This window comes from Lycorma delicatula, chromosome 2 (genome assembly GCF_047948215.1).
Source record: "Lycorma delicatula isolate Av1 chromosome 2, ASM4794821v1, whole genome shotgun sequence".
NCBI lineage: Eukaryota > Metazoa > Arthropoda > Insecta > Hemiptera > Fulgoridae > Lycorma > Lycorma delicatula.
The window spans coordinates 26,599,362-26,618,207 of NC_134456.1; positions in this window are offsets into that span (position 1 = coordinate 26,599,362).

The window sequence follows — 18,846 nt, forward strand, 5'->3', positions numbered from 1 at the left end:
CATTGTTTAGTTAAAACAGTATTATTATTCATCATTACCTTTTATATTAGCTGAATCCAGTTAAATTTGATCGTTTTCCCGTGCATTTCATGTTTGTTTATTACTTAATACATAATAAACTTCTTTTTTCTTTTTTACAAAAAGTGTAATATATGTATATTATATAAAACACTTGATTGTTTTGGTATGTTGACAGACTTTGGTTATAGAAACATTTAATTTTAGATTTGCCTGTCTCTCTTACAGCTATTTTCCCAAGCCTGGTCAAGCATTACTCCCAAATTGTAGTTGAACTTATATCCTGTTGCAAGCCTATATAATCTTGAATTAAGAAAAATGAAGGATTAAATTATTCTTATGAAAGTTTTCATTATTCTTATGATTGTTTTCATTTCACTAAAAGTTTCTTGATGCAATTTGTTTATGATAGTAGTTTAGTAAATTTGAAAGTTCAAGGACAATCCCCTAACTCAGGCTAGTTAGACAATCCAGATTTTTTTTTAAATAAAATTTGTTTATTAATTTTCTTAAATGGTTAAAAAAAGTATTTTTTTTCCAAATTATAAAAATCAGATTGTACATATTGAGTCTTAATAAATATTGTTTATATTTAAAAATTACGTTCTTTAGATCTTTGTTTGATTAAACTATATTCACTTTTAATTTATTTTAGTTTACTGATAATTAGTTGTGTAAAGATGATTTAAATAGTTATTTTCAATAATAATTTTTTTATTTAAATATACATATCCATCGAGGGTGAATTTTCTAATAATGTTAATAGTTACTGGTTTTTTTTTTTTTTTTAGAACAAGACAGTATTGTGTATTTTGATAATAAAAATAACTGCATTACATAATTTAAGGTTTTATTATCAGATACTAAAATAAAAAATAAAAGATTTTCTTTTTAGGATAGGAGTAATATCCTAAATAATTATGCAATAAAGGATTTAAAGTTCTCTTATGTTCAGTTTCCAATTTAGGGATTTAATTTATCTTAGTAATTTTTTTTAATTTCTGCTTAGTTACTTAATTCTATTTCATTAATGATATGACTGAAATTAGTTGTGCAATATATTATTTATTTTTTGTTATATGGTTTCTACTTAATTATTTAATAATAATGGGACATATAATTCATATTCTTAGGTTATATATTATTTATAATGTTTACAAAACTTTCTGTTTGCTAAGGTATCTTTTGTTTGATATTCATAATTGATCACTCTGAATGCGCATTCAAGTCAAAAATTTTATTTTAATTCTAGGTTAATCATCATAAAAAGGGATTGTGTACTTCTTGTAGAAGTCCAGATACATTTTATACTTAAACTGTTGATTTTAAAATAATATTTTTATATACAGAATTTTTTTCTACTATAATAGCTGCTTGTGTGTGTATTTATAATTGCTGCAATGGAAGATTTACTACCCTCAAAAATCATGATTTAATAAGATTACCCCAAATTTTCTTATTTTTTTTACTTTAATTTCTGTAAGTAATAAAAAATAAAATAGATTTTATCTTTATCCGTAGTGGATTTTTGTTTTGCTTTATTTATAGAAAATTTAGAATTAATAATTAAGCTTTATTTAATTTAATCTGTTGTAATCAAGATGTTTATTTGATAAAATTTCATTAAATTGATTTTTGTAGATAGTTTTCAGAGTGCCATGTAAACTGAATAATTATAATCAGCATAAAAAATTTGTTATTAATTTTACCTTTGTGATTTTTAATTTATGTTTGTAATATTTCTAGCCTTAGTGATTGTTTTAGCTCTTCCATTAAAATCAGAATTATTTCTGTTAATGATTTTTTTATTATAGAAAAAATTGATTCTTTCATAATACATTTTTATTTTTAAGGTTTAATTTAATTTAAAAGAAATCAGTAGTATGTTTTAGTTTGCAGTGTTATGGGAATTGAGAGCTTTGATTTATATAAAGTTTGTTATTCCTGTTTGATTGGGGGTGTTATTTTTTAATTAATTTTAAGTTTTTGAACAGTTCTTTTGTAATAAAAGTGCTAAATATTGTAGAATATTTATTAAGGGTACATTTGTGAAAATTATAACAAATTGTAAATTTTTAATGATATTGGTTTGGTAATTTCAGATAATTAGAGTAATGTTTGAAGTAAATAAATAAGTATTAAGATATGATAAAATTATAGTGTACTTTTTATGTAGTTCCAGTTACTGTGTTTATTCTATAGTTTGCTCAGATATCTTTCAAAGAATTGTAATTATTTAATAATTTATTCTATGTAAAATTATTAACTGTTGTGAAATAAATTATTATTAAAGCTGATACATTTATTTTAAAATTTAATATTATATTAGTATATTTAACTATGTTATTAAATAAATCAATAACTGATTATATTTTTAAAAAGAATTCGGTAATACTGCTTAATTAATACTGCTACTACTAATTTTAAAAAAACAAAAAACTGAACGCACGATTTTAGAATTTGTATCATACATTGACATTAGAGATTACTGTGATATATTTTAATTCTATAATTGTTGAAATTGCTCATTGAAATATTTAATTTTTAATTGTTTGTAACATAGTGGTGTTTGATTATATTTTATCGATCAAAATTAAAAAAATAGTTTTGAAATCAAATATTTATTTATTTATTTTTTTTTTTTTAAGTATACCGCATCGTTTGAATTAGGAATTATACAAATTCAATGAGTGTATTTATATATAAAAAAAAATTAAATACCATAATGTCAGGTTGTTAATGTATCACATTTAAGGAAATGTGTTTTATATTAATGAAAGTACCATGATTTCATGTTTCATAGCATATGTAGTCTTTTAATCTACACATAAATTAGTATGTTATTAATAAAGAATAAATATTAAAACATGCCAAAATTTGTAATTGACTTTTATTTCAGAGTTAAGTTTGTATTATACTAATTAAATGTAATTTATATTATAATACTTAATGTAGCTCTCTGATTTTGACACCTATTATTATATCAGATTTTGCATTTGTATTCAAATTTTTAATGTTTGACTTAGCTTTTGCAATTCAAATTCTGATTTTGTTGCAGTTGATGATTTTGAGGGCTTTCTGTAATTCATATTGACAGAATAATATATGTATTAAGGTGACTACATCTTAAAATCGTATTAATAATAAATGTAATTTGTAATTTATTATTTGTTTATATTTGTTTACTTTGTACTTACAGCATTTTATATTTTCATTTGTTAATTAAAGGAACAATTTATAATAATTTTATATTCACATAGTTATTATTAACGTTAGTAAAGTAATTAAAAATTTAGGTTAGTGCTAATTACTTTATGTTTCTGAAAATTTAGAGTATGAAGCATTTTTTGTTAATCGTTATATCGGTGCCATTTCAATTTTTTTTTTCAGAGTTACAAAACAGCTGTTTTAGAAATAAATCTATATTTATGCATTTTTTTTATTTTTATACTTTCAAATTAGATACTAGTTATAAAAGATTCTTAATGTTATTCACAAAAGTAAGCAAAAGTCCTTCATATAAATCTGTAATTTACTGTACACAAGCAAATCGAATAGTAACAATGATTTGAATTAAGTCATAATTCTGTATATATTGTTTTAATTTCTTTGATTCATAATAAAAAAAAAATCCTTACTTTAATTGTACTAATTACCCTTATTTTCTTAAATATTACAATAACCTTCATTTTCACTAACAAAAGCAGTTGTGTGCCGAAGTATAGATATTGTTACATTGGTTGTTCCTCTTTTAGACATGGAGTTTTGATTAGATAGTAAGTGGTAAATAATAAATTGCAGAACATATAGATTATTAAAAATGCAAATGAATCAAAATTATGTTTACAGTAGACTTGATTATTCGAGTCCCAGTCAACCAAGCTTCTGGGCTAACTGAGCTAGTCACAGGAAGATAAAACATAAAAATAAAGTAGGAAAATCACAGCAAGAAGCGATGTTTATACGCTTGACATGCAAGATCTCCTCCTTACTGAGTTTGTAAATCAGTGGGTACACCCGTGAGTCTTCGCATTGTTAAAGTCAACTTTCAGTTTCAGTTATCTCTGCACTCACGCTATACATGGTTGTGCTACTTTGAAACATAGAAACACAGTTTTATTGAAACTTTTCAAGTTTCTCTTGAACTGAAATGTAATGCGATAAAATGGCAAGTCAATTAAAAAGGTAGCTGCTGATTTGGGAGTTGGGGAAGTGCCTGTTGGGGATTGGAGATGTAACTGAAAAGAAATTTAAAAATTTGTAAACAAAATTGTGATTGGTGGCAGTGGTTTGAGTTGAAAGACTTTGAAGAAGGGCAACTACGAGCAGACTTCTGAAGCACTTTTTCTGTGGTTTTCACAGCTGCGAGGGATGGGCAGTCCTGTGACTGGCCCAATTCTTCAAGCTAAAGGTGCAATGGAAGAAGAAATATGGCATAAGGCAACTGAATATTAGTGGGGAAAAACTGTCAGCTGACTCATCTGCAGTTGCAGAATTTCAGTCTAAAATGAAAGAAATTGTTTTCAAGGAAGGATTAACATCAGATAAAATTTTTAACTCTGATAAGACTTGCCTTAACTTTCAAATGCTACCTTCAAAAACATTAGAACCAAAATCTGAAAAATCTGCTCCTGGATTTAAAAAAGTAAAGAACGAGTCACAATTCTGGCTGCTGGCAATGCTTCTAGTTCTTTGAAACTAAGGCCTTTACTTATTTGAAAATCTAAAAACCCAAGATTCTTTAAAAATATCAGTCAATTGTCTGCCAACAGTGTATCGCAACCAAACTACTGCATGGATGGAAAGCAAATTTTTTTAAAGAAAAGTAACTTCTTCAGGAAAGCTATTTTATTATTGGACAATTTGCCGTCTCCAGACATTGATCGCAAGATTAGATGAAGGGATGATTGTTAGGGAGGCCGTAGAGTCACATAAAAAGACGAAGCACAATGAATTGGTTCAGTGGGGGATGATGTGAAAACCACTGCCATTCAAAAATCTTGGAAGAATTTATTTGGCTTAGAAAGACCCCCCAAAAAGTGCCAGAACAGGACAATGTAAGTGAACTAGCCAATGAGTTACCTGTTGAAGATCAAATCAACAGCGAAGATATTCGTGATTGGTGCAATGAAGATGTGCTGCTGGAGATCACCGATGAGATAATTATCGATATGGTCAGCAATGCTAAGGATAGTGAAGAAGACAACAATATGAAAGAGATAACCCCAAAAATATTAACACTCCAATGGGCTGAAAGCAATCAAAGCTGTTCTTGCTTACATAGAGCAACAGGAAGAGTCATGCCATATGACTGTCTCTACCGTGTTGGTGTAACATCGTGTAGTCTAAGAGAGCACAGAGGTTGATTCAGAAATCAAAGACTTTAAAAAAATAATCATGCTTCTACATGGTTGCAGGTCTGTAATTATGTTTATTTTTTCTTACAGTAATTAATTCTGTACATTTTTAACTAGCTTTTTTTTGGTATTTTTAGCCCAATAGCACAACCTCTGTATTATCAGAGTTTTTTTGTATCCAAAATGGTCTCAGCCCCAATTACCTGTGGTAAATTGTGAGTTTACTGTATTACCTAAATGATTTCATTCAAATAATATCACTTGAACAGCTAAAAAACTATCAATATTAATGTACAGTTAGTTTTCATTTGTAAGTTTATGTTATATAATTGTTGACTTAAAGGTTAATAAAAAATGAAATTGTGGTGTGGATAGTTATGATTTTAATATTTATGGTGATGTAAAAATTTATAAATTATCCTTTTCTCTAAAAAAAAGCTTTCAATCAAATTTTGTCATGATGCTTACATAAATAATTCTTTTTTAAATATACAGAAGAAGAAAAAACTAATGATTATAACTCAGTTGCCTGATAAATCTAACTAAAAACCTGTAGTGAAAGTACGTAAGTTTTAACAAATAAGGTACCTGTTTTAAGTTTTCTTCAGCAATTGCAATAACAAAATAAAATCCTGCTTCGTTTTTTCTTTATTTATTGAAAAGTGAAAAATAGAACTGTGGTTCTTCAGTTAAAAAGTAATATTTTGAAATATGACTTTATTAAAAATAAATGATTTAATTAATGTAAATGAAATTTTATTTGACTGGAAAACTTGTGGTTTGTTGTTGCAGTTATCCTATGGTCATGGTCTTTAAAGATAGCATTTTAAAATTCATTTCTAACCATTATACTAAATTATAATAATAATTTCTCGTACAATAATTATTTAGTTGCAATATTGCATGTTTGTATGAATTTAAAAAAAAAATTATAGAGGATCTCTAACAATACCTAGCCAGATGGGTGAAATGTTTTGAGATAATGTATGGTTCTAATTACATTTTTTGTTGTGTTTCACCATAACAGAGTGTGAATTATTCTACTGTTTGAATACTGCTTTATTAGTTAATTTTCTGATGCCATTCTACATATATTATATATTTTTGTAATACATTGACATTTGTTCATTTGAATATTTTAAAATAGAAAGTTTTAAAAATTGAAAGTTAATGAGAAAGAAACTCATAAAAGTTCTATCATTGTATACATATGATTAAGCATATATATCTAATATGTAACAGAGTAGTTCATAAAATTATAGATTGACAGAAATTTTATAATTTACTGGGAGGACGGACTATAAATATAGGAATAAATTTTATTTTCATTATTAATATTTAAAGTATTTGTGGAGAGGTAACATTTATCCTTAACATTCTGGGTCGGGTAGGGAATTGGAAAATAAATAAAATGCAGTTATAAATTAAGAATTTATTTATTTTTTAAAAGTACCTCACATTTATATATTTTAAATATGATGTGTGAAATATTTTTCATTCTGGTGATGTCCAGATTGATATTAGAGATCATGTATGACACTACAAAGCACTTTACACAGTAAGTTTAGCATTTCTTCTTGATTTTTTTGCTTTAACTGCTGATATCTTTGACAACTTAAGTAATAATTATTAACAGTTGAGACCCATAGAAAGAAATCGCAGCACTGCTCTGAGAAATGAGTTAATATATAAAAAAAAAAAAATAATTTTATTTAGGCATTGAAAGTAATGACTGGTTAGTAATGTTTGAACCTTTATATATAATGTTCTGATTACTGTCATTTCATTTTATCTTAAAAAACTGTATGCATCTATAATGTTGGCAGACTTTTGAGATCACACTAATAACAGTATAAATTCAACAAAATGTTATATTAATGTATAACTATTCAGTCTGAGTAGGAGATGTACAAATAACATTGAAACTACAGTACAGTATAGGATTTGCTTCAGAAACAGGCATTTTCAAACAGATATGCACAATTAACATTTGTTATGTTAAAAATTTATCTGCCTTTATATTGCACAAACTACACCATTCTATGCTACAGTTAATCACTGTGAAGCAGGGATCAGCGCAAAGGATGCTTTTGTTATTACAGAATTTTATAAAAATAAGAACAATTTTTACTAGCCAGATAATAAATATGCATTTCAGTTTCAGAGATTGTGCTATGTAACTGAAAGGCATTAACTTTCAGATAAGTATAATAAATATTTTATTAATTTTTTTTATTTCTTTGTAAATAAGATATTTCATTGAATAATTCCATGTAATTGGTGTATGTTGGTGAAATACCTTGCAAGAAATAAAAAACCAAAATTCATGAAAAACTTCTTCAAAAACAAACAACTTTTTCACAATGAATGATATCAATCATTAAAAATATGTGTATGAATAAGAGCAATTTATTTTCTTAAATATTAGTTTATTTCAAGTCCTATAAATGAGAATGAGAGAGTTGTATATGTGTTCCTTCTTCTTTTGTGGGTTTATTTACAATTATATCCTAAGAGTAACATAAGTTACTTGTATGTACAATTAATACAACTCAAAATCACTAGTTGGGTAGACTAAAGTAAAGCAAATTAATGAATAACATATATGATGTAGATACAAGTGTTTGAAGAAAGTACACTCCTATAAAACTATCCAACCAGTGTCCGTGCTAAATGTAACAGTATCAACACAAAATTAATAATGATTACGTAACAAAAAAAAATATTTGTATTTTTCATAAGAAAACAATTTGTCATTGTATAGTTAAAATAGAATCAGCATCTTATTCTGAAAATACTATGCAAATAGTCTGGCTGGGTAGTATAAAGTGTAGCAAATAGCCAGTTATTTAACAATTGGTAGGTTATAAAAAGTTAATTGAAAGATGTTTAGACAATAAATTTTGTGTATAGATTCTGTATGTTGTATTGTTGTTTATATTTGCACATTTATTTTTTTTTTAGTCATTCCAGAAATTTGGTATATTCATAAAGTAAATGTAATCAAAATAAATCTACCTGCAAAATCGATTAACCAAAAAAATATGTTTATACTTTTGTATGTAAAGGGTAAAATTTAGAAAATTCTATTTAATAACCTGCTTTTTTAGTATTATTTTAAATAAAAGTATATAGAATGTAATAATTTTAAAATAATGAAATTTTGGTACTTTAATTTTTTCAATAGTTAAATAAAAATGTATTTAACTTTTTTTTTTGTATTATAAAAGTGATCAATTTTATATTGACAACGAATATTGTTGATTATATTGTTTGTGATTATATCATTTAATATAAACAAATTCATAATAATTTAAGTACAGTTTAAAATTTAATTTTTGTTTTTATATAAGATATTGATACTTTGGTCAATTCATCTTCTTTAAGATGAATGTGTGAGTTGGTAATAATATTAGTGAAATTTATGTGATACTTTAGTCAGTTCATGGATTTTTTTATTTTGCATGAACTGTTATTTTTAAAATATTTTTTCATTATATAAAAGGCAAATTTCATAAACTTTAAATATAAAATTAATATCTAATCTAGCTTTATTAATTTAAAATAAGTAAATAAAAAGGTTTAAACAAATTTTAATTTTGGGGCTTTTTCAGGTATCTCAAATTATGAATGACATTAGCATAACTTTACAAGTTTTATAATAGATTAATGAGTGAAGAAAGATATTTTGTCTATTGAAGTCATATTTTTATTTAGAATTATAATCATTATTACTATTTTTATTAGTATCACTTTGCATTACATTAAATGTATAGGTTTATTTATTATTTTATAACTAAAAATTAATTATATTTAATTAGTTGCTCTTATTACCGTATTAAAATATTTAAATAATATGTACAATTACATTATTGCAATAAATTACTGACTAGTTTATTTTTTAATTTTTAGGCGACACAATTTATGTAGACTATAATAATAACAATTTAATATTTGTATTGATAAGCACTGGATTAGAATATGTAAAAATCAAATTAAAATAAGTTTATGTTTTATAGTTTGTAAATAAATGATAAAAATTAAACAGTGGTCTAAACATTAATTGTAGTGGAAACAAATAATAGTATGTTAAAGCCATCATAATAAATTTAGGTTTTAAAGTAACAAAACAGGTTTTTTTTTAAATGTGATTTTAAATGAAAAATCTGTATAAAATTTGTAAATTTAACTTGTCATTTCATTAGAATGAATTTTATTAATAGTGATTGTTCTAATCTATAGTTAGTTATTTATTTTAAAATTATAAAAATATGTAATAATGTTGATAGTGTTAAAAATTTATTTATGACAACAGAATAGTTATCTATTGATTCTCATTGGTAATTGAATGAAATATATTTTGTAAAAAACTGCCAAAATGATTTGAGTGTTAAATATATGAATAAAAATAACTACTTTGTTTTATTTAGATTTTGTTTGTAAGTCTGATGTAACCATACTCTGTTTTCAGATAGTGACAAACTGTTGAATTATAACCTAAATAAGATTATAAGTCCAATATGTATAAACAAAGTTTTGGTAAGTATTAACACACTCATGTGCACATAGTATAAATACAAACTGAACACTAGAAGTATTATGTTTGTGATAATTTTCTTCAGTCAAATTTTTTTAAAGATCATACTACCTTGCAATAGGCTGTAAGCATATAGTTAAGGGTTTGGTTGTGTAGAGACTGGCCAACTATTTTGTAGACATTCAGGTTTATTGAACTCAACTGGTGAGACTGCACTAATAATTTTGGCAAACTAATTTATTTCACTTTTGTCTCTTAAATTTCACTCGGGAGGTACTGGGTTTTAACCCTGATAAGGTTTAACATCTTTTTTACATTATAAAATTCTCATTTTAAAGTATGAGGTCTGATTAAAAAGTAAAGAGGATTTTTTAATTTTACACTCTGTTTCTTGTCAATTGAGTTGAGTTGATCTTTTTTCTGTATTGTCAATTTTTTTGTGGTGAATTATCAGATCGGAGATTTGTCAGTGTTTAAAATGTTAAAGAACTTTGGCGGCAATGCTGTGTCACAACTACGAATTTATGGGTAATACAAATGCTTTAAGGAAGGCTGTGAAGATGACATGAGGTCTGGGAGCCTTAGTACATCAGTCATTGAAAATATCAAAAAGTTAGAAATTGTGCTTACTAATTGGAGAATCACCATCAAGGTTGCTCTGCATTGGTATTGTTTCTGTAGTCATATGAGAATACATTCACTGGATGTATTCATGGATAAGTAGCTAAAAGCTTCGTAATCCTGGCTTTCTTCCCTATATGAAAGGTAACATATTTGTTTCTGAAAAGTGTGAAAAATGGATACAAAAAGCGTGCATACTAGTGTGCAGGCTTTTTCACATAAAAGCATGCTGTAGCCCTACACTTGGAATTAAAAAATCATGATGACCTTTTATATAATATTTTTATTATGCATCATATTTCATCAACATTTTTATTTGAACTCTATCTGCACCATATATTTACTGCCGCCCAAATCTTTTTCTCCCTTGAATACAATCTTGCACCCATCTTAGTCATTACATCCATATCTATCCTGTCTGTATATCTCTTCAGCAGGAATACCTTAAAATCTGACATCCACAATGCTATACTTCTGCCATTTTGAGTGTCTTCAGCAGTCACTTTTTTGATTACGTACTCCTCCCCCACTTTCAGTTCAGAAATAGATCTGATAACTATTAATAGATAGACCGCTATTAAAAAAAATTACTCCTCAGCCAGAGGATATCAACTGCTATATATGCACGCGTCTACAGCCGAAGAGGTTTTTCTCTCCAATGCTTCTACTTATTAGACTCCTGCTGTGCAACAGTCCTCTTAATGTCATTTAATGGAGATCAGTCGCACACGTTCAACCTGAATCCTGTCTTTTTTCTAAGAGCATAGTTCACTTCAGTCATATCACTAGAATCACTATTCTAAAAAAATCACATCCTTTTCTCAGTTAATCAAACCATCCACAGATACTTACAGCTACTAGAAGAACTTGTGATTTTTACTTTCATCTAGAACAAACCTCAACACCTGATAGAATTTATCCTATGAGACGGATCAAACATCTATAACCCTTCTTTACTTACACTCAACTCTTTTATTATGTGCGCACACATATTTAAACAATATCTCAGTCAGATCACTCTTATCTTCATAGATGTATTCATTCTCCTCAACAAACAATTCAGACATAAATTATGATCCTGCTCCGCATTACACCTATAACAGATGTGTGCGTAAACCACATACTTAAGTTTATCTACAGCCATAAGATTAAAAAAGCATGTATCTTCCTCCTCCGAAACTTGAATGCCCTCACCTATTTAATACATGAAGGCTAGCATACTACTCCGCCAAAGGTAACTGCGTTTGATGGCTATTTATCCATATTGCATTGGCATTTCCTGGAAAATATAAAAAACAAAAAGATCTTAAAAGCGACATCGCAGATATCAGATGTCGAGACCTGATAATAAGATTTTCTAGTTCTTTTACTGTTGAAAAGATCTATCTTACAAAAGTGGATACACTTTCTCTTACGGATCCGATGAAGTCCTACAACTGCAACTAATCCCAATTATTCTGTCCTCTTCTCCAGCAGGGATGATGTTCCGTCCCTGCATCGCATTGGTTCTTGATGTGAGAGATGGGTAAGAGGTCATCATATTAATCAACTTTTCATAATTTCCCTCGTCGATAATTGATGCAATAGTCAAGCAGACATCAGCTGATTTCTTCATTAATTTCTTTTTGCACTCGCAGGGATCGATGATATAAGACAACCTTATTTCCTCATCGGCCACGAAGACCCAGTGGAAGCACTTATCCAACGTTCGAGGATATCTGCGCTCGATGAAGCCCCGCAGCGACACCACTTCATTATTTGTTAGATTCTTCACGATACGCAGGCCTCGCATCTTGAATGCTCCCATCCTTACATCGAGGGATAGGAGTAACAATACCCACATAAGTCACATTCTTAAAACGTCCTCACGGAAAATTCGCTTGGCATGAAAATTTTTACTTTAATGCACTCACTCGTGGAGGAGCACTCGACACTGTTGATTGCGGATTCATTTGATCCTTCCTCGTGGATTATGGTGACCAATTAGTTTCTAATACCAATAGTTATTGATGACATTATTTCTGAAAAGCAATCGGGTCGAATGAACAAAAGAAATTTCCTAAATGTAAAAATTATTTATTACAACTACTTAAATCAATGCATGTTGTTCCTGTCAGTTGCTTTCTACATAAAATACAACTATTTACTGATAAGGAGCATTCTGGACAGATAAAGCGCAAGTAACTAGAAACCGCAAGGTAAAAATACAATATTTTTTTTGTTTTACACAACAAACGTTACAGAATAGAACATCTAATACACTACTAAAGTCCTCCTCCTGCACAGGCTCTTTCAACACACCTCCTTCCACACCAAAAAGTTTCACAAAGCTGTTTTCTTCTTTCCATCTTTAAAGTATAATTGTGTGATCACGACTTATTCATCTTTCACTATTCAAATAAAATAACATTTTCCCCCAAAACAAAGTACGTGTTCGAACATCGTCATCATCCATCAAACTAGCAAAGTCTCCACCTCGGTGAAAACATATTACCTTATCTCTAACATTGGTGTAGAAAACAGCGTTTCTCCACCTCCGGGACCGTTAGGTGTTGCTTCACAGGATGAGATGAATGATTTGTAGCGTGTGAAAATTCCATGCCTGACCGGGATTCGAACCCGGGACCTCCAGATAGAAGGCCAAGACGCTACCACTCGCGCCACGGAGGCCAGTGTTTATCAAACTGGGGGTCCCGGTCCTATGAAAGCGGGATCGCAAAATTAGCCTAATACTTTACACGTTAACAATAATGAAATAATTTTATGAGACAAAAAATAATTTATTATAAATATTTTACTTACATTTGTACGTATACATATAAAGAAAATAAATTAATGAAGTCGTTGCGTTTGTTTTTCATTTAATGTATCTATATTACAAACACAGAATAGTAAATTATTTTCAGGTGATAAAAGACGATTTCTATGCTGATCTAGTTGTTAAGTCGTTCCAAATCAGTTATATAACAGCTGATTTTTTAAGTTTAAGGTTCTGAACATCAAGGCCTAGTATAAGTTAGTTGCTTTTATGTGCCGACCTCCGTGGGGCAAGTGGTAGCGTCTCGGCCTTTCATCCGGAGGTTCTGGGTTCGAATCCCGATCAGGCATGGCATTTTTCACACCGCTATAAAACATTCATCTCATCCTCTGCGGAATGAATTGCTTGACTGCGGACCCGGAGGTAAAACAACCAAAAAAAAAGTTCCTGTTATGTGGATTTGGTACCAGTCAGTGGCTACCGGTGTACTTTGATGTTTGGGGTTCAATTACACATGTCTCAGGAATGGTCAGCCTGGTTCTATAGAACATTACACTTCACTACATGTCATACATATTATTTTTCTCATTGGGCCGAGGGGGAAGAGTTGCTTATTGTTCACTAGTTGAACAGATTAACACTTAGAAACTAAACACCCGGATCGGAAAATCAAATTTTTTGAAAGAAGATTACGTACTTTGAGAGATTAACAAGCTTCTATTTGCAAATCAAGCCATACTGATAAAAGTACGCTTGAATCATTTTGTAGCATTAAGAGTAGCTAAGATGTCCAAACCGCAAAAAATCTAGTATTGTGAGCTGCAATTGATATGGTCAGTGTTTTAATAGACGTGGATGAAGCAATATAAAATTTAAAAATATTTCGCTTTCTAACGACACAAAGGCGAATTGATGATATGGCTGCCGATGCTCACGGTCATATAATTCAGCAAGTGAATTTTTTAATATTCAATTTGATGAATCAACACACTTGTGCAAACATTTCTCAGTTATTATGTTTTGTGAAGTATGAATGCAATATGGACAGTCGCTCAAAAGAAACTATGATATTTCTCAAATCAATACCTGGTTATACAACAGGACATTGTCTTTTTAATCTTTTATGAAGCTACTAAAAACTACAACATAGATAGATTGGACAAACTGTATTGCAGTATCTGATTGTGCAAAGGCAAGAACAGTGAATTTCTGAAAAAAAATTGAAAGATCATCTTATACCAAGGGCGAAATGGGCGCACTGCTTCCTTCACAGACATGCTCTTGCCACAAAAAAAATATGCCAAAAAATTTCAAACAGATTTTTTGTAAAGCTGTAAAAATTGTTAACAGTCGACTGTTACAGAATAGGCTGTTTGCTAAACTATGCGATGAAATGGGCGAAAAGAAAAAATCAATTCTTTTCTATACAGAAGTCAGATGGTTACCGCGGGGCAAAGTGTTACCCTGGTAATTAGAATTGCGAGATGAATTAATATTTTTCCAGGATAAACAAATCCCTGTCTCAGTGTTTTTACAGATTAATGAGTATATGTTGCTGTTGGCTTACTTAGTTGATTTTAGCATTTAAACGACTTGAATGTGAAATTTACAAGGACTGATAAAAACGTTTTTATCAAAAATGATTTCTAATCATTTTTATTTTCCAGGTAAATTTTCACGGTAAACCGTATTCGGTTTAACCGAATAAACAACAAAATGTCAATAAGATAACATTTTTTAGTATCATTAGATAATAACTACTCCAATGGTGCTTAATCTTCTAATTTTCTATGTGCACAGAAACAAATACTTAATTAGTTTTTACTAATTACCTTCTCTTTCGGGCTTCCAGCGTGTTTTTGGATAGATTTGGCAATCAAAGAACCCTTGCTTTCCGCCATCTTCTGATCACTACTGAAAAAATAACTAAACCTCTTTCATATCCCTTCCACTGACTAAACTAGAAAAGGGAACGAACAAGGGACGTTCCACACACACGCAGAGTAAAAAAAAACTACTTTCCACCAGCACGCCATGGTCGGAACTGCGGAAGCGACAGCGCTCTCTCTCCCTCGCGTACAGCTACCTATGTGCGCATGCGCACGCCGCTGGAACTGTGAAGTGCACACTTCCATACAAATTTTTTTTATCGTTTTCATTAACTGGTGGATGACTATCGACATTAAGCTTAAGGATTACATATTGTACAAGTATAAAGAAAGAATTAAAGAAAAGAGGACTCATTATATTAAATGTTATCGATAATATCAAGTGGAAATAGGGAATGCTACAGTTCCCATACGCGAGCCGCCACGCTAACCAACATATCTCAGTTGGTTGGAAAATGTTGCAGCTGCTAAGATTCCGGCTGAGATTCACACCAGCAAATCGAAATATGTGCCGATAAAACGTTACAACTAGAATTCACATCTGAAGATTTAGATACGTTTAATATCAATATGCTCGTCGAAGTGAATATGGAAATTTACTCACAGAAGCATCGAAAATATTTATCCCTTTCGTCAACTCTTACCTGTGTGAACGATTGTGCTAAAAATTAAATATAGAAATCGTCTTTTATCACCTGAAAAAAATTTACTTTTCTGTGTTTGTAACATAGATCCATTAATATGTGATTCGTCTATCCGAACTTGAGATATAAATTAATTATATAAAAATAACAAAATGGCGGATAGGGGAAGAACGAAAGAAAAATTGCCATTTTTTCTAAGGTTATTTTTTGTTTAGTTTTCCGAAAAAGTATAGCCAGCCCACCATTTCAGAACACCTATACACATATGATAAAAACGTTTATATACTTTTTTAACGACTTGCTTATGCATAAGTTTTTATTCTTTATTTCGACCTACGGTTTTTTATTAGAAGTTCTGCAAGAGGAAAATTATAAAAATTACAAGAAAGAGGCATTTTAATTTATTTTTTAACTGTCATGTTTAAAATTCACAATCTGGTTTTGTTACATTCATTAAACAGTGAGTACAGTTTAAAAAAAATAACATATTTATTATCTATTTCAGTTTACCTTCCCTAGATTCTTTCTTATTACATAATAAATAATATGAAGTCCTTATCTAATCATATCTTTGCTATCCTTTTGTTACTGCCAGCTTGTTATCTCCATTTGTGCATATTCTACTGAGAAAACTGCAAGATTATTAACTACAGCTACAGGCAGCTGGCGCTACATGACAATGCATTGAAAAATTCAGACGCTTCAATGTTTAGATTGATAAGAAGCAACCCTTATCTTTTTCATATCCAAACAAGGATTATTTTCGTGCAGTCTTATTTTTATAATTTAGGTTATATTTTTTATCGGCTCATAATTAAATAATAACAGATCAGTAAAAATAAAAGTGAAGTGAGGGTTAGGAATCAACTAAATAATTTTAATATCCATAAAAACATTTAATATATGAACATTTGAACAACTTAACACCTAATATCTGAAACATCGCAAGAATACAAAATGTGTTATTTATCGTATTAGCACTATTTTGATACGCTCGCATGTCCATAGAGTAACAAAAACTTCGCAAATAGATTGGTATCCTATCTACAGTTCGGTGTTTTTGAAGTTATGTTTTTAGATATTGCTTTCTGTTGTCTAGATGTAAATAAACGGGTCACTGACTCGGTATTGTACGATATGAGAAAAGTAACGAGACTGACTCTTCTTACTTACCAAAGTTATTATTTTTTTCAAACAACATTATTATCCCCTTCAAAGTAGTTCCCTTGGACAGTTATACACCGGCGGAGTCGTTCCTACTCCTGGTAGCAGCGCTGGAAGGCTTCAACTGGTAGGGCTTTTAACTGGTCGCTCACAGTCTTTTGAATATTCTCCAGAGTTCCAAAATGACGTCCTTTTAAGACACGTTTCAATTTCGGGAAAAGGAAAAAGTCACAAGGACTCAAATCAGGTAAATAAGGGGGTTGAGGAACCGTAGGAATGCGTTTTGAGATAAAAAATTCCGTGATGTAAATGGCCGTGTGACACGGGGCATTGTCATGATGAAGCATTCACTTGTCTGCAATGTCTGGTCTCACCCGAATCACCATTTTCCTGAGCCTTTTAAGGACACCTTTGCAAAACACTTGGTTGACAGTTTGTCCTGGAGGAACAAATTCTTTATCCACGATACCCCTACTGCCAAAAAAGCAGTCAGCATGGTTTTGATCTTTGATTTGCTCATTCGACATTTTTTCGGTCGAGGAGATGACGGAGTGTGCCACTCTTCGCTTTGCCGCTTTGTTTCAGGATCGTACTCAAATATCCAGGATTCATCACCTGTGATCACACGATTGAAGAATTCTTGGTCATTGTCAATCCTCTCAAGAAGATCAACGCACACGTTTCTTCGACTGTCCTTCTGTTCCGTTTCGCACAAACCTTTCGCATGTCCAAATAGTCTGTCAAAATTTAAAGGACGATGAGTGAACAGTTAAATGTAAACTGTTCACTCATCATCCTTATTGTTAAACGACGGTTTGATCTCACAAGAACCCTCATACGCTCAACGTTTTCATCAGATTTTGAAGTTGAAGGTCTCCCTGAGCGAGGTTGATCTTCAACGTGTTCTCTGCCTTCCAAAAATGATTTGTGCCAGGGGAAAACTTGTGTGCTCTTGATAAGCAATGTTCCCCATAGGCCTGTTTCAACTTTTCAAAGGTCGCACTCGCGGATTCCCCGAGTTTAACACAAAACTTGATTGCACAACGTCGCTCTAAATTCCGATGCTTCATTTTCGTAACGCACAACAAAAACACAACTTCACTGATGACGCTGTCAAAAATAATGTGTTGGCTGAATGGAGTTGAAACTCGTATTGAGGTTGTGGAATGGATGAACAAACCGGTCTAGCATGACCGGTAGACACAGCGTTGCCAGATCGTTCGCAGTGTTACCAATCTCATTACTTTTCGCACATACCTCGTTTGTTTAGGCAACAACAATGTCCTTCGTCACACACCATTTAAGCAATTAATAATATATTTTATTGAGAAATATAAAAACAAATTTAATGAGAAAGGACAACTTTTATTTCTCCCAAAAGTAGTACCGGAACGGCGTTCCGGCAACAGTTCATCCCTGCTTTAACCATAACCGAACAAACCAAAAAACAAGTTAAATGATAAATAAAATCCATTTTAATAATACACTGGCCAGATGAATAAAATTAAGATAAAACGTATACATACTTGTGTCTTAATTATTTTATGTTTAATAAATATTTTAAGTGAGGCCTAGAAAAAACTTTGAAAGCATTTAAAATAGACATTTAAAGATGAATAATAATTTTATTGATAATTGTAATATTTATTTCTTAAAAATAAGTTATAAAATTCCTTTTACCTAATGCTTTGAAAATACATAAGTGTATTAATTAATTTATTTCTTATGTCGTCTGCAGCATGTGCCAGTAATGTACGAATATAATGTCATATGCATCATACTCGTACATATACAACACCGTACAAATTCAAATTATAATTAGTTTTATTTCACATTTTTACTTTTTTATTCTTACTTT